General features: G+C 41.1%; 1 pseudogene; it reads left to right on the top strand.

Moving 5' to 3' along the window:
* The window catches only part of LOC124514164 (aldehyde oxidase 4-like), a 68,384-nt pseudogene extending 48,772 nt beyond the window's left edge, over window positions 1–19,612 (top strand).
* Window positions 19,613–26,823: the final 7,211 nt, after the last annotated feature.

The following is a 26,823-nucleotide window of genomic DNA, read 5'->3' as shown; positions in this document are numbered from 1 at the left end:
AACATTAAAAATTAAAAAAAATTTTTTTAATGTTTTATTTACTTTTGAGGGAGACAGAGACAGAATGCGAGTGGGTTAGGGGCAGAAAGAGAGAGAGAGATACAGAATCTGAAGTAGGCTCCAGGCTCCACGCTGTCAGCACATAGGCCGACGCGGGGCTCAAACTCACGAGCTGTGAGATCATGACCTGAGCTGAAGTTGGTCGCTCAACCGACTGAGCCACCCAGGTGCCCCTAAAAAAACTTTTTTTAAGTTAAGAAGGAAATGGTAGATAAAATTATATTTTCTTATAACCTGCAGCCCATTTATAAATACTTTAGGCAAATACAGAGCAGAACATTTCTCCAGAACTCCCTACTGTCTTAATGTTAAGACAGTCTTAACTGTCTTACCAGAGGGAAAATAACTTTAGCTTGACACTAGCAAGGCCTCCGGTATCTTCTGAGTCCTCTTTAGCATATGAAAGTCTTTCTGGAGGCCTCTCTTTTGCCTTTACCTCCCATAACTCCATAGTATATAACCAATCACTCTTCACAACCCCAGTCTTGTCCCCATGCTTTAATAAAATCACTTTTTTGCATCAAAGACGTCTAAAAAATCATTTCTTGGCCATCAGCTCCAGACCCCACCACTCCAAAACCCCATCACTAGGAGCTGTCAGTGCCATGGTCCACCAACAAGTAAGAGTCACCATAACAGCTGTGACTGTCAGCAGTCCTGGCTGTGCCAATGCCATCATGTCCTTCTAGTCCTGTACCACGGCTTGCTTTTGTCCCACTGGTCATAGACTCTCATCTCCAAAGGGTATGTTTAGCATGTGGTGAAGAACACTGGACCTGAGCCAGAAGATCTGTGTTCAAGCCCTGCTCTTGAACTGCCACTCACTCACAAGGTCACCTTGACAAGCCCCCTCAGTTTCCTCACCCACAAATTGGTGAAAGTAATCTACCTGTCTTATAAGATTTTTGTGTAAAATAGATGTAATCACTATAAGTTTTGACTCAGATGTAACATGTATTACTTTTTCATTGACTTTAATTCTTTAAAATGTTTATTTATTTATTTATTTATTTATTTATTTATTTATTTTAACGTTTTATTTATTTTTGAGACAGGAGAGACAGAGCATGAACGGGGGGGAGTCAGAGAGAAGGAGACACAGAATCTGAAACAGGTTCCAGGCTCTGAGCTGTCAGCACAGAGCCCGATGAGGGGCTCGAACTCACGGACCATGAGATCATGACCTGAGCCAAAGTCGGCCGCTTAACTGACTGAGCCACCCAGGCACCCCAAAATGTTTATGTTTTAAATCATTAAAATAAATCAAGCTGAAATTATCTGAGTAGAGGGAGGATCAAAACCCTAACCTTACAGGGAACATGTTTTGTCATGAAATACACTAGGGTCTGCTGCTCCTAGGAATGTTCACTTAGCCTCTGCATCATGCAGATGGAATAAACAGACACAGGAATAGCCATGACTTTTGTGAACCTTGTAACTACCAAACTTCACTAAATATTCAAGACAAACTTAACTTGTCCCAGGCTACCACTACAGAAAGAAAAACTGTGAACACCTTAGTTCATTGGCACTTTGCAACAATAGAAAAGGTTGCCTTATAATTATAAGTTTGCAGGCACTGGGGGTATCCCCTCAGAAGCCAGAGGTGCCCTCAATGGGCATTCTATGAACAAGGAGCCTGAATGCAAAGGAGGCTGAGTTCAACAAATCATTGGTTCTCAACCTTTCCAGCCTCACATCCTCCTATGGTGTTTTAATGCCCCTTTTAATATCCCAAAGTAAAGTTCATAATAATATAACCTGCTTATACACATAACTGCAAAATAATCACACAATGCCTTAATGTTGTGTAAAAAATTAAAGGAAAGTAACTTATAACGAAATAATGTATAATTTGGATATATAAATTCTTAGATATGACTAAACCAGAATAATAATAGTAGGCATGGGGTGTTTTAGTTGTTGTTGTGAATTTTATTTTTTTTTATTTTTTTTTAAATTTTTTTTTCAACGTTTATTTATTTTTGGGACAGAGAGAGACAGAGCATGAACGGGGGAGGGGCAGAGAGAGAGGGAGACACAGAATCGGAAACAGGCTCCAGGCTCTGAGCCATCAGCCCAGAGCCTGAAGCGGGGCTTGAACTCACGGACCGCGAGATCGTGACCTGGCTGAAGTCGGACGCTTAACCGACTGCGCCACCCAGGCACCCCTGTTGTTGTGAATTTTAATGTCCCCACAAACTTTTAAATTGTTGTTTAAAGCATGTGACTACCCCCATTGAAAACCACTAAGCCTGATTATCTCAAGCCCCCTTCCCCCATCTCTTTGCTTCTACAATTTATGAAGCATCCCGCATATTAACAGAGTCATTTCCCCTAGGGCTGGCCACCCAATTGGTCTTTTCTAGAGTGTGATGATGACATGCTGATAACTGGTGGCCACCACCCATTCCTCGGAAAATACAAAGTGAGTGAGATCAAAACTTTTAGGAAATGCCTAAAAGACTGTTCAGTGATAACCAACCAACAGTAAAGACAATTACCAAATTCCACACCACTTGCAAGGTGTATTTGGATGCTGCCTAAAACTGATGAAGACTTTCTGCTGGAATCCTAGTCAAATGGGGCATCAGCTTCCATGTCCCTCCAAGTAACTGTCACATCAAATCATGTTCATAAGTTAGGTAGACTGACAACTGTGATCAGATGTGTTTGTTTAGAAGCATGGTTGTATTGAGAAGGTGATTTTACTGATATCACTTTGCAGATTGGATTCATCAACAATGGTGTGATCAAAGCTGCTGATGTGAGTATTAATAGCGGATGCACTCCTTATGAATCTGAGTCAGTAAGAAATATGCCTTTTCCATAGGTTACCAGTTGAGCTGTATGTGCCATACTTTATTCATATGAATATTTATCATATAAAGTAGATAAATTCTGTGAAGAATTCTAGTTAGAGATAAAATTTGGTTAAGTGGTTTTGAATATTTGATAGATGAGAAGTTTTGTTTTGTTTTGCTTTAATTCAGGTAACAAAGTTCATTGTGATGAAATCTGAAAATTCATATTATATTCGTAATTTTCAGTGCCAGGGTAGGTCTTGCAAAACAAATTTGCCATCCAACACTGCCTTTGAGGATTTGGCTTCCCCAAGGCTCAGTGATAGTGGTAGCTTACATAACTGCTGTGGCTTCTCAGCATAACTTACCACCTGAAGAGGTAGTAAGTCAGAACCCCCTAACAAAACTTTGACATCACTGGTTCAAATATATCTTGAGTACTGACATATAGCATTGGCTTCTAAACAGATTCAAAGAAATAAAGTACACTGCGTATCAGCTTTTGATATTAACAAGTCAACCACAAAATGTAATGGACTTAAAACAACAGAAAGCACTTCCTCTGGTTCTGAAGGTCAGCTGGGTAGCTCTTCTGGGCCAGCTCCACTGCAGCTTTATGGTCTAAGACAGCTTTACCTACATGTCTGGTGATCACTGGGCTGATTCGTCTAGGAGAGATCTCAGCTGGGAAGGATCATGTCAACTTCAGAGTTTCATCCTCCAGTAGACTAACCCAGAATAGTTCTTATGGTAGTAGTTACAGAGTTCCCAAGAGTGGCAAGAATGTGGCCAGCCCTAATGCACAATCCCTTTTCAAGTGTCTGCCTGCGTTAATACGTATTGTCCCTTTGGCCCAAGCAAGTCATATGGCCAATCCCAGAGTCAGGGTGAAACCACCTAAAGGCATGAATACAGAGAATGGAATGATTGCCATTTATGCAAACATTCTACCACAGTTCAAGATTTTGTGGAGCTAATTTGAACTTGAAATGTTGTGTGTGAGTAGAATAATTTTGAGTCAAAATTTTGTCTCACCACTAACAAAACTTGTGACAGGGCTCATAATAGTTGGTACCTGCTATTTCTCAGGATTATGGTGAAGTTAATTGAGATATGGAACATATGAAGTGCTCACCAGTAGTTTCTACTGTTAGTATAATTATTGTTATAATTGTTATGTTTATACATGTATACTTGCACTTGCATATTTACAGCCATTTTTTAGAAAAACTTTCTTCATATCAGGTGTATAACAAAAATGTATGCTTTGTAATAGAGTAAGCATATACCCTTAAAATCCATGTTATTGTCTCTCAGGTTAAAGAAATGAACATGTATAAAAGGATTAGCAAAACAACTTATAAGCAGACATTTAATCCAGAGCCCTTGTGAAGATGTTGGAAAGAATGTCTGGAGAAATCTTCATCCTATGGTAGGGAACTCACTGTGAAGGAATTTAACAAAAAGAACTACTGGAAGAAGAGGAGGCTTGCCATGGTCCCCAGAAAATTTACCACTGGGTCCCTGTGGCTGACTACAGTCAGGTGAGGTTGAGAGAGGTGTCTTCTTCTCACCAGAAACAGTTTTCCACATGACTGACTGTCTGAAAATGGCAACTGTATGCAACTGGGGATGGTCCCCTGTGGGGAGAAAGAAGAAACTGGGGAGGTTTCCTAAAGCAGGAAACAAAGTGGATTTAGGCAAGCATTGGGGACCACAGGTATCAGGGCAGATCTGGTGCAACACACTATCAGGGACTCGAAAATGATGAGCAGATAAAGTCCAGCTCAAGGGGTCTGACCTAGAGCAGAGCCCTAGACATGAGTATTGAGGTTTGAGGTCTAATTTCAAATCCATGAGAGAATTGGGGGAAATAAGGGGATCTCTTTCTGTCCTTCCTAAATTCTTAGTGGCAGCAGTGGGGTCATTTGAAGAAACACAAGAGAACAGACAGACCTGCCCCATTCACACAGGAATTTGAAGTTACTATATTAAAGCTCAGTGACTGCTGTGCCTTCTCTTTAGTTTCACCTTTAACAGTTTTTCATAGAGTTCTGTTTCTGATTCTTCTATTTTTTTTACTTCCATCCCCATCAATCTCTGAAATGTCCCCTTAACCAACCCATGCCAAGGAAGGAAGATGGGAGGCCTCCTTCATGGTGTGAATGAGGTGTGGCCAAGCTGTCTCTTACCCAGTTATCTTCTGTGCACACTCTCCCTTGGGGTCCACTAACAAGGCAAAAACCAAAATGAGAGGGAGAGAGGAGAAGGCCAGGAGGCGAAGGCTGCACTTCTGGGAGTAGGTGCTGTTTCCCCCAGGTAGCGTTTCTCAAGTCAGAATAATATGCAGACCCCCTTTAAAGGAAAAAATTTTTGTAGATTCTCAATGACCACTTAAATTATTTATTTTAATATTATTTATCTGTGTATAAACTCAAAGCAAGGAATAAACTTCTTATAGCTCTTAGGCCCTTATGAAATACAAACAACATTGGAAATTACCTAAAAATAGTATCATAAATGCCAGTAAGAAAATAGTAATGTTAACTTAATGTAGTAGATGATGTTGCTTCTTTAAAACTACATCCTCACTCATAAAATGATGGTAGTTCTGGCTGCTGCTGCACAAGGCATTTTGAAGTCTTTATCCCAAATGCCTCTGTATGGTGTGATGACTCACTGTCCCACCTCTTATCATCTCTAATATACCCCATTATTAAAGTAGTCCTACTTGGTGCTTATACAGTCATCACCATAAAATCTAACATGGGCTCTGAAAGCATGTGGCAATACTCGCTGGTATCTGGTTATCCATTACTCTTGTTAAATTACCATAAGGTGAAAATAGAAAGTTTAAAAGTTCTTGGAGAGAACTTGACAGTTCTGAGAATACAGTTGCAGACTCAGGAAACTAGCATAGGTAAATTAGTTGATATTTTCTATGCTTCATAGCAGGGACACAGGCATCAACACAGGGGGTAGAGGTCCCAAGGAAGCCCATGCAGGATGCTGGGCCATGTGCACCAGCATATGAGAGGGATTTCTGTAAAGAAAAAATACAGTGACTTGCAGAACCACCCAATACAGCAACATAGTCCAGCCTCCTCCCTCCTATGGCTGGTCCCTAGACTATGGATTCTTCCACTAGAGCAGCCAGCCCCAGAGAAAGACAACAGCTGTTAGTTTGAAGGAGCCAGCCTGGCATAGGTGTGGAGAACACTGGACTCAAGCTAAGAGTTATGGGTTCCAGTCTTGACTCTATTACCAACTAGGCATGTGAGTCTGGCCATTCTCCTCCTCCCTAGGCTTCTATTGCCCCATGTGCAAAGTGAAGAATTTTGACTAAATCAATGGATCCCAAAACTGACCAAGCACCAAAATCACCTGGGAGCTTAAAAAATGGATACTTAGGCCCTTCCTCCAATCTTCTACTGAGTTGGAATTTCCAGAATGGGACCCATACTTTTTCCCTACCCTGATCCTGAGGGTCAGCAGCATTTGGAAACCATTAAAACATCTCAATATCTTCCAACTCTTCTAGTATCCAAGACAATTTGTGCCTGGAAATTACTTATACAAGTTCTATTTGCTCTAAAATTAATTTTCATGTCCTACAAGGGAAGAATAATAGACTATTGTGCAAGTTGGGGCTTTGCAGAGGCCTAAATCAATTACACAAGGCCTCCAGTATGCAGGAGACTGGTTGGAGGGGAGATGAGCTACCATTCATACATCAACATTTATGGTTTTTAAGTGTGGGAGTTATTGAAAGGGGTTGTCTGTTGTCACCTATAATGGCTTTCTTTTCCAGTATGAACAGTGAAACATTGGGTCAATAAAGCAAAACTGTTCATCTGGTAACCTCAGCTAAACTTTCAGCAACATTTGGCCATATCAGTTTCCAAACTGGTGCAGCTATTTCCCCCAGGCTGCCACTCTAATCCACATCTGTTTTGATGACTCTGTCCTGGTGACTCATGGTGGCTGTGAAATGGGACAAGGCCATCACACCAAAATGATTCAGGTAAGATTAGTGCCCATCCTCTCCACTATAGAGAACTGTAGCACCTTACCGTCAGCCTAGCAACTGTGTTCTTTGTTGAGCAGGAGAAATACCATCATTTTAAATGCACAGATCAATTATAAGACTCATCTTGATTTCAGCAATGCGGAACTGCAAAGCGAAGGACTGGGTGTTAGAATTGAGGAAATATGTGATATATTCTTCCTGCATACAAAAGGTCTTCTGAAAAATGTGATGCCAGTTTTCAAAGAAAGAATACTTTCCAGCTTTATGGCACCTGCTCAAAGGAATGCTATGTTAATTCAGATCTTCAATTCGAAATGTATGTGTTTAATAGGATGAGAGATTATGTTTGTAGAATTCACATTCTACTTAAGAATTCCACATGACTGGCCTCCATGTACTAATTCAAAGAAATATTTCTAATACTGTTTAAAGAGTAAGAGATTATTTGCAGTAGGAAATTTCCCCTTCTTTTTTTCTTTTAAATAAGAATTTGTTGAATATTGAATCAAAAATGTGGGAGCCATTGGTGGGGTGGCAGGGAGTGGAGAGACAAAGCTTGTCTCCCAAATGAGAAATAGGGAGAAAATACTTTCTTTAAAAAAAATATTATTTAATAGTGTGCTCAGAATTGGGAAATTACAAAAATCCACAGGGCCTTCTTTGAACATATACTGCTTCTTTACAACAAAATCCTTATGCCTGCAAAATGTCCCACAAAAGAAACATAGTCTGCTAAATTGTCTGTAAGTCACAAGAAGATGAAAGTGAAACAGTAAGATCCGGACCTCAACCTTGCCTGCGTGTGTCATACTAAGCAAGATGTCCCAGAGTGACCATAGTGCCACATGGTTCCTATGAAAGTGGTATAAAAGTACAAAAAGATTCTTTGGTTGGCCACATGTCCCTGAAAAGCAGCATATCTTTTACAGTGCCATTTAAAATCTTCAAACTCATAACCTGCATATAAAACCCAAGATGCTGTCTTAAATGCTTGTCCCGATAGGATACTCAGGTCTTATATTCAGTTCAAAAAGGAATTAAAGGTTTTTAATGGGGGGGGGGACTTAAAACCAATGAAATAAACAATATTTTTCTTCTACCTCTGGCAGGTGGCTGGTCAAGAACTAGACATCCCCCAGTCATAGATACATCTGTCTGAAGCACGCACCAGCATGGTGCCCAATCCTATCTTCACAGTGACATCCATGGGAATAGACATCAATGGGAAGGCTGTACAGGTGACTTCTCTTTCATTTATCAGTCCCTTGGTGACAGTGCTGGAAGAGACCTTGTCCTCACCCTTCTTTTATGGAAGATGAAACTGAGTCCAAGAGAAGTCATGTGGCTGGTTCCAGATCACTTAGCTAATTACCTACAGAGCCAAGACTCCAAGTCCAGTTTTCTTAGGCTCCCATTTGGTGCTTTTTCTGATGTCCTGGGCTGTTTTTCATAATTAATGTTCTGCTGTACCTTCAGCAACCTCCTTTTGTCTTAGGTGAGAGTGTCCCTCCCTGCTCTTACCCCAGCACACCAGAGAAGTACAGAGTAATCCCATCACTAGTAGGACATCCTAATTCCAGGTAGGGCTTGGCCTGTCTTTTAACCTCTCTAAGGATCAGTTTCCTCTCTGCAAAACTTCACCCAAATACCACCCATCTCATAGAATCATTGGGTGGCTTACAAATCATGCAACAAAGCCGCCACCACCACCTCTCTCCTCCCCGCCCTCCAATGTCCAGAAAACCACTGATTAACCATTAGTCACCCACAAAGACAAACACCTAGATGAAAAGAGAAAATTTCAGCCTGTTGTATATGCCCATATATCATGTGAACCATGGATTCCCAAAGTATGTTCCTTGGAACAGTGATCCCATGACGTTCTCAGTGGGGGAAAAAAAGGATTCTATAGCCAAGAAGTTTGGAAAATATTACATACTACATCCCACTCATAGAGGCTTATGATGCATATTGGCATAATAAAGGCTCTGACAAGCCCCACAGCAAAGAAACCTCTTTAACTTTGTTTCACTGTTTTTGCCAAGCTTACTTAACCATGAAAACATTTTAATTAATAAAACCCCTCTTAATATACTATAGAATTAGCACCCAAGAGAAACACTCTGGGAAGTTCTAATTTGGTTAAAACATGTAGGTGACTGAGTCTATCTTTCATCTTTTATCCACATTCTAGTTACCTTGCGGGCCCAGGTGCCAGAGAGACACCCAACACATAATGAGGCATAATCTCAAGCACTGATAAAGCAGGGACACACACACACACACACACACACACAAAGAGGAAACAACATATTTTTAGAAATATTCTGATATTTTATAATGAAGAATCATCATAAGAAAAGTCGTAAATTTGTGTGACCTCTTTTATTGATCCCACAGTGACTTAAACATTTACTGAGGACCTGTCATATGCTAGGTCCTGCTACAAACACTTAGGGAATAGCAGTGAGTGAAACACAGAGAGCTTGACCTCATAGCAGACAATGAATAAGTGCTTGAGCCTGGCCCTGAATGCAGCAAGGAAAGAAGCCATGCAGGTATTTGTAGGCAGAAAGATCTTACTGTGCTCGAGAAGCCACAACAGGTCAGGGGAACTGGAGCAGAGAGAGCAGAAGGGAGCAAAGTAGAAGAGGTAAGAAAAATAGCAGAGGGGTGAGGTTGGGGTATAAATGTTTATTGTTGAAGCTGGATAAGGGGAGCTAGTACACTATTCTCTGTACTTTTATGTATTTTGAAATGTTCTATAATGCAAAAAAAAAAAAAAAGCTGGAAAAATTTGTATCTGGCATTTAGAGCTTTAATAGAGGAAGGTGACCCTACCAAGGAATATAAGGTGAGAGAATTCTCCATACAAAGAAAGGAGTTCAGGAGGTCACAAAAGTATGAAACTGTTCTCTGCAATATCTCACTCTCTTAAATAGGGGACACTTATCTTAGGAGACTATCAGACTGCTGACTGTAAAGTTATGCGTAGGAGTATGAGGTCAGGACACAATAAGGAGACAAATACCTGATATTTGAGCAGGCAGAAACCCTGTAACTTCGGTTTGCCTTGGATGTGGCCCTCTTTTAGAAGGCACCCATTTGTAATAAAGTCAGTGATTGAAAGATGAATGAACCAGAAAGATAGATTTATGAAAACAAGGATCTCCCTAACACATGAGAAGTCAGAAACCATTTCCCAAAGAGTGGATAATAGAAAAGAAGGAACAGAAACTAAGAGGGAACATGAGAGGTGTTCTGAGGCTAAGATGAATAAGTAAGGGCAGACATGAACAGATTTGTATTTGAAGTAAGGGTGGAAGCCAACTTGGGGCCCACTGATATCAGGGGTCAGCAGGTATAATCTCAAGGGCCTGAGATTTCACCTCAATCCTCCTTATTTTCATTTCACTAGTAATGTTTAAAAATTTTTAAAAGTACATTTTACATCATCAGAATGACCACTTTATAAGTGGGGTATTGCCATGAGATCTCTTTGCCCACATTTGGGACCAAGAACTATCTTTTGTGTCACGGCAACAAGAAAAGGGCAGAGGGGCACCTGGGTGGCTCAGTTAGGCGTCTGACTTTGGCTTGGGTCATGATCTCGTGGTTCATGGGTTCCAGCCCCGCGCCGGGGTCTGTGCTGATGGCTCAGAGCCTGGAGCCTAGTTCAGATTCTGTGTTTCCCTCTCTCTCTGCCTCTTCCCTGCTCACGTTCTGTCTGTCTCTCTCCCAAAAATAAAAAAACATTAAAAATTAAAAAAAAAAAAAAGAGCAGAGATGGGCTTCATAGGTAATTGGTGTTTTTTTCTTGCCCAGTGAAGAGCAGATGATGGCAAGGTATAAAGCATAGATGAAAATTTAGTGGCATTTTAAAGAAGAAGGATGGACAGGAAATTGATCTGTTGACTGGCACACAGTAGGCACACTTAACTTCAACATATGTGGGCTAGAGCAATAAAGGCTTTTTCCACATTCCAAGCAGCATTTAGCTTCAGAGAAACATCATCAACCAACTAAATTAATGTTGTTATTTGAATTTTATTGGTATAAAGATTAGTTTGTCTGCTTCATCATTTTATTTTTGCTTTGAAGGTATAAAAGAGCTATAACTCTAAGGAGATGCTACCTAGCTTTATGTTAGCATATATTAAAACAACATTATAATAAAAATAATTGACATCAACACTGTGAGATCCACAGGCATATTTGTTTCCTCAAAGGGGTTCCATACATTACTCAACTTTAAGAAACCCTGCCTAGAGGATTAGGAAGCAGGTTCACAAAACTGAGAGACTACATTAGAATTGATTTAAATATTTAACATTTTGCTGTTTCCTGTGCCTTCTTTTTCTGATGTCATTTCAAATATTTACTTTTAGAATGCCTGCCAAATTCTTATGGCCCGTCTTTAGCCAATCATCAGGAAAAACCCTGCAGGAAGATGGGAGGAGTGAGTGAATGTTCTCTTTATTATCCTTGCAGGAAAAGACAGATACATGCAGATGGGTGATGGCCCTCAGTGCATGGGCTGATCAGTGGTGCCCATTCAAGAAACAAAGCATTTATTAACATTTACTTCTGCCTTTCCAAAGAGCAAAACCAATGTCTGTATTCATGGAAACTTGAGTTTATTTCAGAACATGATAACAGTAGGGGCTGTAAAGTAAAACACAACTTAGGGTTGCTGTCCCTGATCTGTCACTACTAGCTTTAGTAGACAAGTTTCCCCCACAGTGCCTCAGGACCTTGGTTTTCTCCCCAGAGCAGCAGAGATAATAGCAGTCCTACTATGAAAGGATTACTCTACTTTGGGGGCACTTAGGTGGCTCAGTTAGTTAAGCATCCAGCTTCAGCTCAGGTCATGATCTTATGGTTCATGGGTTTGAGTCCCGTGTTGGGCTGTGTGCTGACAGCTCAGAGCCTGGAGCCTGCTTCAGATTCTGTGTCTCCGTCTCTCTCTGCCCCTCCCCTGCTCATGCTCTCTCTCCAAAAATAAATAAAAATATTTTTTAAAAAGGATTACTCTATTTTTAATAATAATTATTATTATTTTTACAATTAGTATTATTATTTCCAGCCCTACTCAGGTTACTCCAGTAGGAAAGCTGACACAATATACTGAGACACCCAGCCAAATAATTTGGGGGAGAAAAAGCAGAGTAAAAGTACATACATCTATATGCACACACACATACACATATAAACATGTGTGTGTATATATACTTATCTGTGTAGATACTTATGTAAAAAGTACATGAATGTGGTCTAGCCCCCTCCTTAATTTACAAAGCTAAAAAGGGTTTTAAAATAACAAACTTTAGGGGCGCCTGGGTGGCGCAGTCGGTTAAGCATCCGACTTCAGCCAGGTCACGATCTCACGGTCCGTGAGTTCGAGCCCCGCGTCGGGCTCTGGGCTGATGGCTCAGAGCCTGGAGCCTGTTTCCGATTCTGTGTCTCCCTCTCTCTCTGCCCCTCCCCCGTTCATGCTCTGTCTCTCTCTGTCCCAAAAATAAATAAACGTGGAAAAAAAAAATTAAAATAACAAACTTTATACTGTGCAACCTAAAAAAATAGAGGGCCTCAGAGCACAGCTAGCAGCTGCCCTTAAGCATCTCTCTTGAAAAACATGACCTATGGCTTATAAAAGGCATAAGTAAATGTGGGTAGGAAGCTTGTTCTAAACAAGAGGAGGCAAGCCCAGCATTCAAGGTATTTTTCATTATTTTCCCTAAGCTTGTATTTCTTCATAACTAATCATGTCTTCCAGATTGCAAAAGCCTTAGAAGAATCCATCAATCTCTTGACTACTGGATATTTCAAGTAAAAGACATTTTTACTTTGGTTTAGATTACACCTGGGCAGAGATGGTGCTCACTCATAAACCTGAACAGATGCCCAGAGAGCACAGGAGCTCTGCTATGCCCACTGTTAACCTTAGTCATGGGTCATGGCAGGGAGGCCCGGGGACTCCTTGGGGCCACAGCTGTTTGCTGACCAGGAGGGACACCATAGCTATCTACACACACTCTGACCAGTTCCAGTAACCATGTGCTGGAGGGGAGGGGTCATACACTGATGGACCTTCACCCTGTGTCTGCGGTGCTACTCTTAGAACTCTGGTCACACATCCCCCTTGCCAAAGAAGGGAAGGGAGGCCTTCAACCATGGGGTAAGTGCTCTGTCCATCTCCAGGCCCCACAGTCCAGGGGGCAATGAGACCACTCATGGGGAAAGAGCCTTTTCTTTTCACTGCTGATTTCTCTTCTCAGAGGCTACCACACAGGTATGGACTGGGAGAAGGAGGAAGGTGATGCCTATCCACATTCTGTTTATGGAGCATCCTGTTCTGAAGTTGAAGCCGACTGTCTGACTGGGGCTCATAAGGTAAAGAGCAACATTTGTGTTCACCATCTGGATAGTGTAAACACAAACGTTGACATGTTTTCTATGTGTACATAATAATCAACTTGATCCTCCCAGTGGAAGAACTAGGAACACATATAAAATTTTAGTAAAGATCTATTTTAAATAAATAATATTTTTCCATTATATATTGTCTCTTGGAATAGCTCCTTAGGACTGACATTGACATGGATGCTGCTTTCAGCATGAACCCAGCCCTGGGCATTGGACAGGTGTGTGATACCAAGACCACCCCATGACCATAGGAACTTCTGGTCAGTTCCATTCAGAATATTATTTCCAAGAATCCTCCAAATATTGTTTAAAGCAGGTGCAAGTATTCTACAATGTAGATTATATAACACACACACACAAATAGATAAAATATTGGAAGAAAATTCAAAAAAAAGTTAACAATCATTGTCTTTGTATGGCAGGAGTATGTATGACTTCTCCTTTATAACTCTCTGTGCCTTCTAATTTTTCTTCATGAATATTAATATGTTCATACTTAGGAAACACTATATAAGTACATAAAGTTATATTAGTATTCATATTAATATTAAATTTATACAGACTGTGCAATTTAGGGAAATATAAAAGAAAAAGAAATGCTTAAGCACAGTTTTTTTGCTTCCTGTTGAATTTAACTCTGATTTTGATCGCATAAATAATAAAATTAATGCACCCAAAGTCTTTTTTTTAATGTTTGTTTATTTTTGAGACAGAGCATGAGCTGGGGAGGGGCAAAGAGAGAGATGGAGACACAGAATCCTAAGGAGGCTCCAGGCTCCAAGCTGTCAACACAGAGCCTGACGTGGGGCTCAAGCTCATGGTCCATGAGATCATGACCCGAGCCAAAGCCAGGTGCTTAACAGACTAAGCCACCCAGGCTCCCCACTGCACCCAAGTCTTTTTAAACTTTGAGTTAAAACCTTTCCAGCTACTAATGGAGCTTTGTTTTTTTCTAGCCTTGCTACTGAAAGTGGGGCCAGTGGACCAGCCACATCAGCCCACCCTAGACCTGCCAACTGCCCCAAGGTGAGGCAAGGCAAGGCAGCCAGCCCACAGTGTTCACCCGAGCAGCATGCTGGAGAGGTTGAGCAGCTTGGTGTCGCACTTGACAGACACATGGTGCTTTCATCTGCCAACAGCTTCCCAGCATCCTAAGTCCTGAGAGACTTGCTTACCTGGATTGGCCATTGGGCTTTATAAGGTCTAATAGTTTTATTGATCCCTCTGTGCTTCTCAAAATGTGGTCCTCAGACCCTGCAATAGAAGTACTTATAAGTGTTTATGGGAAACATTCCTGTGCAGGAATTAAGCCCAGGCTTATACTTGTTCCATCCTAACTGGCTAGGACAGAATCTGCACATTTAACCTACACCTGAAATTCATCCAAAGCCTTTAAAGTTTGAGACCCTCGCATGGCTCATCCAGTCGTCGCCTCCCCTTCCCTTTCTTCTACCTCCTCCCAGCTCATTCTTGCCTCTTTATTGTTTAAGCAAAGGCAGAAAGGGAGATGTCATGACAGAAAAACCCTACATTTGTCCCATTGGAAAAGGAAACAAAACTAGAAGTGTGTTAGACTGCATCTCCTGGACTTTGATATTTTCCTTTAGGGACAAACATTTGGAAATATCCAAATACAGTTTTTAAATTTGTGTGCCTTATTCCTTAATTTTACATTTCAATAAAATGTGAACAGTAACTCTCGTTCAATTTTTTAACCTCCAGGCAGACACCCCTTAGAGCATAACAGTTTGTAAATAGAACTCAAAATGGCTTTTAATAAAAAATATTTAATTTGATAAAAGATTTTTTCATCACATCTTGTTTAACATTTATCTACTCTTCATAGTATTTTATAAAGAGAAGAATCCATATATTATAACTTAATAGTGTTCCACTTTTCTGGTTCATGTTCCTTTAATGTTACCTAATTCTCATCTAACTCAACAGATATTTATTAAGAATCTATGTACCAGGCCACATGCTAATAACAGAATACAAGAAGGTCAAGGCCTCAGAATGTTTATAAATGTGAGAGAGAGCAAGAGGAGAGAGGTGAACAAGAAAAATGCCCTCTGAGAGCCACCATGATGGGGGAATGTGTTCAAGACTCAGTGAGCCTCAAGGAAGTGCTTCCTAAATCCAACCAGGAAGTGGTAGGAGGATCCACATGCTCCAAATAGGCAGGAACTTGGAGGATGAAAAGCAGTTCTCCAGGAAGACAAGCTGAGGTAAGGAGCAGTGAAGAGAGTCAGGAGAAACTGCATTTACAAAGACTTGGAGCTCTGGAGGCGCCTGGGTGGCCCAGTCAGTTAAGCATCTGACTTCAGCTCAAGTCATAATCTCACGGTTTGTGAACCCAAGGTCCATGTTGGACTCTGTGCTGACAGCTCAGAGCCTGGAGCCTGCTTTGGATTCTGTGTCTCTCTGCCCCTCCCCTGCTCATGCTCTGTCTCTCACTCTCTCTCTCAAAAATAAATAAACATTAAAAACAAAAACAAAAAAACGAAACAAAGACTTGGCGATCTGAGTGAAATCTAGTAGGCTTGATAATTACCTGGAACTTGACAAGTGTCGGGTACCTGGAGTGTGGGGCACCTGGGCAAGAACTAGGGATGAGGCCAGGTAGGATGGCAAACACCAGACCCTGAAGAACCCTTCATAAAATCCACGCTAGGCTGTCAAGAATGACTCACTATGGTTTGGAGCTCCATTTTCAGTCACATTGAAATATATATTCAGTCAGTATCATATACTTATAAACTGTGAAATTTTTGCCTATACATTGAAAGAGAATTTATCCAAGCCATGAGATCATATACCATAGAAGAACTGAAATATTTCCCAGAAGGTGTGCTTTATTCTCAGAGTCCAGATGACTACAAAATCCCTACTGTCACTGATATACCAGAAGAGCTCTGTGTCACTTTGGTGCACTTCCGAAATCCCACCGTCATTTAACCAACCAAGGTAAGAAATCAAGACCTCTATGTGAGTTTGTAGAGCTACCATAACAAACTACCACACACTGGGTGACTTTAGCAACAGAGATATATTTTCTCAGTTCTGGAGACTAGAAGTCTGAGATCAAGGTTTGATTTCTTCTCGGGCCTCTCTTTGGCTTGCAGACAGCCAGCTCACTGTGCCCTCCCATGGTCATCCCCTCTGTGTGCATATGTCTGATGTCTCTCTCTGTGTGTCCTAATTTCCTTTCCTTATAAAGACACTAGTGATATTGGATTTGGGCACACCTTAAAGACCCCTATTTAAAGACCTTATCTCCAAATATGGTCACATTCATAGGTACTAGGGGTTAGGACTTGAGGATATGAATTTTGAGAGAGCATAGTTCAGTCTATAACAACCTACTCTTTCAAGAAATAATGAAACAGCTCCCTTAATTTGCTTATTCCTTTGAATTGAAAAGGAGAAGGGAAAAGAAAAGCCAATTCATGGCAGAGTGGTGCTCAGTCTTGAGATCATGAAACAAATGTAATCAAACAAGAAAGGTCAAGGAAGAACCAAGCATCATGGGTCATTAGGTTAAGGGCCACCACAAGATAAAACTGAAATTGTTGGCAAATTTCACCCACCCAGAACTTTCTTTTCTTTACCCTTCTCACATGTCCTCCAGACTCAATTTTTTCTTGTTTATCTGCCTCTTTCCACACTCTCCCCAAATCAGAATAGGCTTTCAAACAAGTTTCTCACTATTTGCTCTGAGCTATTAATAGCTGCTAATACAAGAGGTATTGACTCTACATTCCCTGGACCATATGGGCTTCAACTGACCCATAAAGACCTATGGTGAGAGCTCTTGAATGCAAGTGCACAAAAAACACAACTTCCCCAACTTAAGTTCTGTTTTGAGCCCACATCTAGCCAGAAAGATGGCAGATGAACCTTAGGTTTTCTAGGAAATTGCCTCTCTTTTTTGAATATAGGTCAAGATTGGGAGGAAGGCAAGAGTTCCTGTCTGAAGGGCCTCTATCTATTCTTCTGTACTGGGAGAATCTCTAAAGACCATCCTAACATAGGGTGCAATTCTGCCTTTTAGAGTGTAGCCACCTCCCTGCCAGTTTGCTCCAAATAGGACACAAGACCTTTCTGCTCTCACCCCCTCCTCCTTACTTCTACCAGCAATCCCTTTCCCTCCACATTTGCTTCAGAGTAAAAACCAAAGCCTGAGATAGGCTTTATCTGCTTGGAACCCTTTGTCTCATCTCTCACTAAGGGCCTGGACACAAACCACAGACCACACTACTTTGAAGAAAGAAAGAAAAAAAAATAAGTACAAAGAAGCGTTGGTGAATCATTCAAAATATAATGTTACCACATGGTTAATTCGGAAACATCTAACACACACCAAGGAAGTTAGCACACATGCGGACTTCAACAGTTCACACTTCAGAGGCAAGCACTTCAGTCTTTCAGGCTTAGCCATAAAGATTGTGGTTGTTTTACTTGGGTTTTGAGTTAAACATAAATGGTCTGGAGCCCAAGTTGGAATATTCTAGAGGGCACCAAGGGCTTTGGTCTTTAGGACATTACCTGGGCAGAGGAACAGAGGTTTTAGCTGTCCCACTATCCTGATGTCCTGGGATATTTTCATGAGCTACTTTGAGGAGGACCCCATACACAAATCAGCGTGAGGGTAATTCAGTTCTGGCAACGCAGACATACTCTACTCTGAGGATTATAAAGCCAGAAGAGGTGAATTGAGAGATGGAGAAAGAGAGTGTGTGTGTGTGTGGGGGGGGGGGTGTACACAAATTAGTCCTAGGAGAACCAGACATTTCTGACAGCCTTTTCTCTCCTTTCAGGGTTTGGGTGAGGCTGGAATGTTTTGGAACCCTCCGTGTTGTTGACCATATATGAATGCAGTCACTGCTGCCCATAAAGAAAGGGGGCTGACCAAGACCTTCACCTTGAGTGACCCAGCAACTCCTGAGTTGGTTAGGATAACTTGTGTGGATCAATTTACTGACATGGTAAGGGTGGTGAGGAGAGGTCCCTGTTGTAATCACCACTTTCATGGACTTCCAGGTTCTTAGTATGGATTTGGTAAACATGACAAAAGCACAGGGCAGGTTCATGTTTTCCAATAAAAATTCTCACTCTGCCTTCACCTGCTACTACCTATATGCTCCAAAGTAACTGCAGAGTGAGTGAACCTCTTCAAATGATGGCTTGTTTTAGACCTCAAAGAAAATCAGACTCAATTGAGCCAGTGCTAGTAGCAAATGGACATGGTAGCTTATTTCTTGAAACATTTTATCAAAAAGAAGTTGATACAGTATTTTAATTACCTTAATAACCAAATTAGGTTAAATGGATATCTGATCTGGTCAGTTATTCAGAAAGTATTTGTTAAGCAAACTAATAAAAATAATTTAACTTAAAATATCAAGTCACTTGGCACTCTTTGATATGCCTTGTAATGACACACTAATGACACAGTTTCATTTTCCATCCGTTGAAATATGTCTAGAACTATCCTCAGGGACTATTCCTATATGGAAATGCTTACTGCAACCCTAAATGAGGCTCTAGTATAAAATTAGATTGCAATTACAGGGCTTCTGAATAAGACATATCTTATCCCAAACATAAGAAGTTTATAAGGATAAAAAGATTTATGTCTCAAGGATTGAAAGAAACAAGAAAACTATATAATTTTGATAATAAAATGGACATCAACTTGTTCTTTTTTAAAAAGTTTATTTATTTATCTTGAAAGAGAGAGAGAGAGAGAAAGCAGGAGAGGGAAAGAGAGAGAAAAAGAAAATGCCAATCAGGCTCCACGCCCAGTGCAGAGCCTGGCATGGGGCTTGATCTCACAATCATAAGATCATGACCTGAGCAGAAATAAAGAATCAGATATTCAACTGACTGAGCCACCCAGGTGCCCATGACTTGTTCTTTAAAAAAAAAAAAAAAAAAAACAATTCTTCTTCTTCTGTGGTGCCTGGATGGCTCAGTCAGTTGAGCATCTGACTTTGGCTCAGGTCGTGATCTCATGGTTCATGAGTTTGAGCCCTGCATTGGGCTCTCTGCTGCCAGTGCAGACCTCTGTCCCCCCTCTTCCTCTGCCCCCCTCCCAATTGTGCATACGCTCTCTCTCTCTCTCTGTCTCAGAAATAAATTAAAAAAAGAAACCTTAAATTTTTTTCTTCTGAATTACAAGTTTTTTATATAACAGCATTTTATTAATTATCTTCCTTCTTTTGATCTTTTTTAGATTCCTAAAGATGATCCTTCAACATTTATACCTTAGTCTATCCATGTGTCTTAATCCTATGCTGTTCTTAGAAAATGAAAGAATACATGATTGACCTTAAAATTTTCAAACCAGAGCAAAATGTAGGTTGGCACCCAATTGTCAAGGATAATTTTAGTATCTTTCGGTTATTCTCTGTGGTTTAGGTCACTGCGTTATTATGTTTTAGGATGCAAATTTGCACCAAAAATATAAGGAAGCTTAGAATCAAAAATTCTTCTTTTCATTTGGATTATACTGAAGATCTACAGCATCATGATTTTAAAACATGGTAGGGTTCTCATTACCATGGAACAACTGAAGAAAATGCTCATGCTTTGTTCTTCAGAAATCTGCTGACTCCTAAAATCATCCACCCCAAAACTCTCAGGATTGGATCCCCAAAGCCAAAGGTTTGGTTGTAATAACCAGCTTGCCTGAAAAATACATGGTTTATAACATTTGCCAATCTCCATGGTGTAAGTATGCCCACCTTGGCCAACTCCAAGCCACCAACGATGAGGTCTCTGAACATGGGATTGGAAGAGATGTCTGTAATTGGCTCTTGTGATCTCCAGCACTGCAAGCCTTACCACAGTCTTCAGGTTCCTGCCACTCCCATATGGCCTGTTTAGATGAGGCTTAGGGATATAAACCATCCAAAGCCTCCAGGTGGTCCTCATCGGCCGTGAGCCATGCTAGTGGTATAGTGTCTTCTTCTGGAAAACCATACGGAGTAAAACGGTGATCTCAAATCACCTTGATTTGGTTTGGTGTCTAATAGATGAAATCAGCACCACATTCCTTTTGCCATTTCAGAGGAACACAAAAATACTGGGTTTTTTTCAGTTATTTCTTCGCTACTTTACATTGCATTTTCCTAAGGAAATTCAGGGTTATGCCAGAGAAGGTGTTCAGTCCCTTTGAGGTTTGAAACACAAATAAACAAACTAAATCACTTGTGATCTGTGTGCTAGATGGTAAACTCTGTGTTTATTAATAGTAATTTTGTGCTGGAAGAATTAGCGTGCATGACTGTTTATGTGTGTTGAGACCAGATTGGAAGAAGAGAAGGCTGGCAGTGGAAAGGAAAAGCCTCTTTCCAAAGAAAAGTCTCTCAGTCAGTGTCTCTTATTCTAAGAGAAGTCTGTGTGTATACATATATTTTTAAATGTCTGAATTTACCCAATAATCTAGTTTTCCTAGAACCCAACCCACACAGACTCATTGTGCCAGACATAACAGCAAAAATAGGGTTACTGGTATATTTTTCCATCAGTAAAATAGGAGGACACATTTGTCACAGATGCAAATTAATTTTAGAAGTATTACATTTCATAGATTGTGTGGGCAAAGTCTCTGAAAACACTTGGGTAAGCCTCTGACTCTTGATTTCGACTCAGGTCGTGATCTCATGGTCTGTGAGATGGAGTCCCGTGTCAAGCTCTGTGCTGACAGCGTGGAGCCTGCGTGGGATGCTCTCTCTGCTCTTCCCCTTCTTGCGTGCATGTGCATTCTCTCTCTCACACTCAAAATAAAATAAACTTAAAAAAAAAAAGAAATTGAATTTTTATAAAATAAGTCTGATCATTTAAGTAGTACTTAATTAACTTGAAGAATTGGGGTTGGGGAGAAAGTATTTACAAAAATAGCACATTTTATAGGATAGCAGTTTTCAAACATAGGATTAATATTGTAATGTCCTTAAAATTTGACAGTTTTTAGTATCTATCATAAAACTTAATCCATGTTATTAATTTACATAAATATCTTAAAATTTAATTATTGACTATCTAATTTTAAAGTGTTATCACAGTGAGAGTTACACAGAACTGTAAAGTATGATCTTTTTAACTAGTGGTCCATAAATGGTGAAGTGCCCTTTCAGTGATAAAAGCACATAATAATTATTATCTTTGGGCAAAACTGCAATTTCTTGTTACTTAGAAACCTACCGGGGCTATTGCTTAATTGTGAGTTCAATAAAAGTTTGTCGGACGAGAAATACCATGTGGCAGGTCTACACTCCCTGTGCTCCACCTTGCTCCTTTTGACCCATGGGGCCAAGGATGTCTTACTTCTTCTGGACCAAAAGCTTATAACAGAACAGTCTTGTGCCAGATTACAAAAACACTGGGCAAATGGAGCTGAGTGAATAGTAGTAGGGAGGGACTTGATTTCTGTTCAGTGTTTTGAACCTGAAGACAATCACATATGCTCAAGTGTTAGAAATGGGAGAGGTCAAAAAGAGGGCTGGGACAGGAGGGCTGGGATATCTATGTTGTTTCTTTTTCTTTTTTTAAGTTTTATTTATTTATTTTGAAAGAGAGAGAGGAGAGTGAGAATCCCAAGCAGGCTCTATGCTGACAGAGCGAAATCCTAAGTGGACTCATGAACTGTGAGTTAATGACCTGAACCAAAATCAAGAGTTGAATGCTTACCTGACTGAGCCAGCTACATGCCATGTTGTTTCTTTTAAGAAAAAGTCTTTAAATCCTCTGCACAATGGTGTAAAATGGCCAAATTCCTCACACTATCCGAACACGTGGAACCACAGGATGAGTTTTCTGGAAGCAGATGTTGAGACAGAGTATGGGGAGCAGGATGTTTTCAGGGATCGACACCTGGCACAGGAAGGCTGAAGAAGCAGAATTGGGCAGAAGGAGAAGTCGAGCAAGACCCCCAAGGCATCAGGAACCCAGCAGGAGCCTTGGAGCAAGCACTATCTCCACCAACTGGTCCCACTTAGGCTGTAAGAGACAGGCCTGTGTACCCCCACTGTACCCCATGGCACTCAGTCACTGCGAGGCTGCCTCCATCCCCCCAACCCCCTGCAAGACCTTGAGGAAAGAGGCTCTCTGCCCCTGAGGCAGACCCTGAGGGAGTTCCCTTCTTTCGCTAGATAGGTTGCTGCCCCATTCATAGAGTGTTGCATAAAGCCAATTAGATCTTTACATTTACTGGGTTGAATTTTTATTTTTTAACGGTATCATGTGTCATATACTTAATATAAAGTATCTTAAACATAAACATAATATAAAGTATACTTAAAGTGTCTTAAACTTCCTTTTCATTATTTTTGCTGGTTTGTTCAGGGACAACCAGCTGGTTCTTTTTTTTAATGTTTATTTATTTTTGAGAAAGAGAGACAGAGAGGCCAGGGGAGGGGCAGAGAGAGAGGGAGACACAGAAACCTAAGCAGGCTTTGAGATGTCAGCACAGAGCCCCAGGCAGGGCTCAAACACACAGACTGTGAGATCATGACCTGAACCAAAGTTGGACGTTCAACCCACTGAACCACCCAAGCACCCCTCCATTTCTTCTCTTAATTTTGAAGTTCTACTTTACCATGAGTTTACTTTTCCATTTACTCACTTTCATAAACAGACACATATTTCTCTACCACTATTTGAAAACAAGATACCAAATATTTCCCCCATGAAAAATTACTCTCCTGGCCTCCTGCTCCAGCTGTCCCCATATTACCACCCTTTGCCCTAGTGAAATGACTTCAGTGGCTTCTACTTTCCCCTCTCCCCAGCAACCCCCCCACCCTTAAGCTGTTGAGGCTGTTGTGTATTTTAGTTTACACCATTAATTGAATTTCTTTCACTATATGACTCTTTCTAGCATTTATGTTACACTTCCCTAAAAGCCTGCCCTATGCTCTTAGATTTCCTCTCCTCTTTACCCTTCTTATCTGAGCTACTTTACTGTTTGATCCTTTTCCTCAGATAGGGTGGTCTTTATCCAGGCAGGAAGAAGGTATTTTGCTCCACTTACATGGTCCCCATTGCCCTTCTTCCCTCTCAGAAAACTGAAGCTGTGAGTCTCCTGTCTTCTCTGTGGCAGCCAGAAGTTTGATGCCAGGAAGCAGGTGCTCACCAGAAACAGAATTTTCAGGTGCCTTGATCTAGAGATGGGAGCTGGGAGAGGGGGGGAAAGGACCTCGTAGTCAAAACAGTTGAGAATAGAGGGTCTGGAATATAGATGTTTAATGACCAAGCCAGGAGTCCTGAAAGTGCCCCATTATCAGTCTGCTTGACTGTGTTCTACCTTTGGGTTTTAAAGAGCTCACCACAGAAGGCAGTGCCCTAGGGACACTGAAGCCATGGCCAGTACTTTTCCATTTACGTCTGTGACCAGGATTTGTTGCATTTTTTTTCCCCCAGAAATAGGTTTGTTTGGATTGTTGGGGAGGGTGGTGTCACTGAGAATATTAATTCTTCCATTGGGTAACAGGGATTTTTTGATGTAACTCTTAAGTGTATTTTTATAACAAACCTCAAGCACATGAGTCAGTATATGTCAGGTTTCTTTCACTTACCAGAATAATCCATTTAAACGTGAAAACATTTAGCCTTCCCTTTTCATTAAAGGAAAACAAGAAGGAAAAAAACTGTGGTGGCTTTTTTCCCTTTGTCTTGAATAAGATCTGAGGCTCAGAAAACCTTGGCAAAGACTTCATGCTACCTTCATACTGTGGGCAACCTTTTGTTCACTCTGCAGTGAGTCATTTTTCTGATGAGCTCCCCAGAGCCCTTGGGCTTTCTGAGAGAAAACCAGAGGACTTCAGGCCTCACCCCCAGCCCTCTGGGCTAAGCAATAACCTTTTTGTTTAATTTGTTTACGCTTTATAAGATTTCATTCAAACAAAAGTTTCCCTGGCTGAAACAAGTTTGAAAAATACCTCTCTGAAGCCATTCAAGGTCAGATTTCAGTTTCCCAGCAATTAATGTATTTGGTTCTATAATCCAAATTACTTTTATATCTTCTGAATCTAATACCATAATCACACTTTAGTACTCTAAAACTGTTCCTCTATGTTAAACACTTGTATTTTATGTTGATTCTGAAGGATTTATTCCTCTAAGTATTTTGAAACCCCATGATCCTTGCTTTTCATTGACAGAGTCCGTGCTCCTGTAAATGGGAATTGCGAATTCTCGGTGTTCACTAATTTCCCTCTTTTAGGGGCAGAGTGAGGTGGTGAATGGACTGTGGATCCTGAAAAACAATCCCTTCCCTTAAACGGAAAGGCCTCAGTCTCTACTTTTTCTCTCCCCAGGCTGCCTCTCCTCCGTTCCCAGCTCTCACAGAATCAGCTCCTCCTCATCTGTCAGGACTAGATGTCCCCTCCTCAGGCCTTCCTTTATCCCCCTCCCCAAATCAAAGCTAATTCCCATGTTTCTTGCTTCTCACAATGATAAATATTTAGTGATATGTCAGTACCTACTGGGTGAGTGAATGAATGGATTACTAATGCCTCCCTCCTTCACTAAAAAGTGTCTTAGGTCATCAATCAAGCATACATTAGCCCCTGCAATAAACAAGTTGTCATTCATGCTGAGCACTGTGGGGGATACAACCAGCTATTCTAACTAAGAGCTTACTACCTAATTGGGAAAGTGAGATATTAACATTGAATAGACAACCAACTATTAGTGGCAGTTAAGAGATTAGTTTCCTGGTTCCTGGTGTATTAAGTGAAAGGCAAATAAGCAGTTGGTTGGATCTGAGTTGCTTTTGGAATTAAAAGAAAGAAGAGAAAGGATTTCAAATCTATTTTTTGATGGTAGATAAAGATGGAGAGAGGGACGGCAATCTCAACAGGATAGGAATAGGGTTGCTATGATTGCAGACATGGAAGAGCCTTCTTCAGCCACTTAACAAATACTGGGCATTTACTCTATGGCAATTTACTCATTCTAGGCCTGAGGATACAGTGGTGCATTGAAAGTAATGTTTGTAACCTCATGGAGATGAAGTTCTAGTGGGGAAAGCAAATAGAAAGGTGAACAAGTATCCATATCGGGTAGTAACAAGTGCAATGGAGAGAATGAATCAGCGGGGTAGAAAAGAGAGTGCCAGAGGTGCTGCTGCAGACTGAGTGATCAGGGAAGAGCTCAAACCCAAATAACAAGAAGGCATCAGCTATGCCAATGTCTAAGAGAAGAGAGGTTGAGGCTGAATGAATAACACGCTCCAAGGTCTTAGGACAGGAAAGACTTCCACACACTCAAGAAGCAGGGAAAGGCCAATGCACCAGGGATTACAAACAAGGGAGAAAGGGGATGAAGATGCACTTGGGGAGGTGAGCAGTTCTGGTCCTGTCCCATGGGGCCTCCGTGGAAAGCATATGGGGTTTTGCTAAGTGCTGTGGGAGGCCATAACCACCTTTGGAAGGTTTTGAGTAGAGCAATGCCACGTTTAAGCAGAAGAAGTATGATGAGAGGAGTAGTTTGGCTGGAGCATGAGACTTTTTTGAAGAGTAAAAGAGTCTCGGGTCAGAAACAAAGACAGACTATGAAGGGCTTTGCACCGTGGGCTAAGGAGTTAGGACCTTATGTTCCAGGTCTCAGACAGCTACTGAGGGTATTTTTAGCAGGAGTGACATGATCAAAAAGACTGATCTGAAGGTCATACCTAATTCACAGCATGATCCCCAACATCTCTTCTCATGACCCTGTTGTGGGTTTATTCAATAGCTTTTTAACACATGTGAAACACCTGCATACGCACCCAAACATGTGTGGAGACACTCATCTCCACAGGTGTAGGAAGACAGATATGCCTGGAACCTTGGCATTAGAACTGTAAAGAGGGGCGCCTGGGTGGCTCAGTCGGTTAAGCATCCAACTCCAACTCAGGTCATGATCTCATGGTTCATGGGTTTGAGCCCCACATCGGGCTCTGTGCTGACAGCTGAGAGCCTGGAGTCTGCTTCGGATTCTGCGTCTCCCTCTCTCTCTGCCTCTCTCCCACTTGTACTTGCTCTCTCTCTGACTCTCTCTCAAAAATAAATAAATAAGCTTAAAAAAAAAGAAAGAAGAAGAATTGTAAACAAAATTGGAAACTTCCAACTCCATTTGATTAGGAGTGTTTCTGGACTAACTCTGTGGTGGACAGGATCATGAAGCCACATGTGAACCGAGTGGGAAAGAGGATCTTCCTCAGTTAACCAAGTCAAGAGGATGCTAGGTCTTTGCCATCTCTGGCCTAAGCCCTGTCACAAGGTAAGGTCATCTTAACACAAAGAGTTGACTCTAACAATGGTGTGCCAAGCCTCCATGCACTTGTGAAGGAAGCTTTGGGGAGCAGGGAGGTCTTGCCTCCTCTCTTGAAACCAGTCCACTTGAGCAGCTACCTGCTTTACCCATATGTGAGGCCAAGTTTGGGCATTACATTACCTGAAAGAACAAGAACTGCTTGATTTTATCCCCTAATATCTAACTGGAGATGTTCAG

The sequence above is a fragment of the Lynx rufus genome, unplaced genomic scaffold (assembly GCF_022079265.1).
Source record: "Lynx rufus isolate CCGP_SWC_20201006 ecotype Redwood Valley unplaced genomic scaffold, mLynRuf1.p SCAF_2, whole genome shotgun sequence".
Taxonomy (NCBI): Eukaryota; Metazoa; Chordata; class Mammalia; order Carnivora; family Felidae; genus Lynx; species Lynx rufus.
The sequence above is the reverse complement of the archived record's forward strand: the minus strand, read 5'-3'. Positions and strand labels throughout refer to the sequence as shown.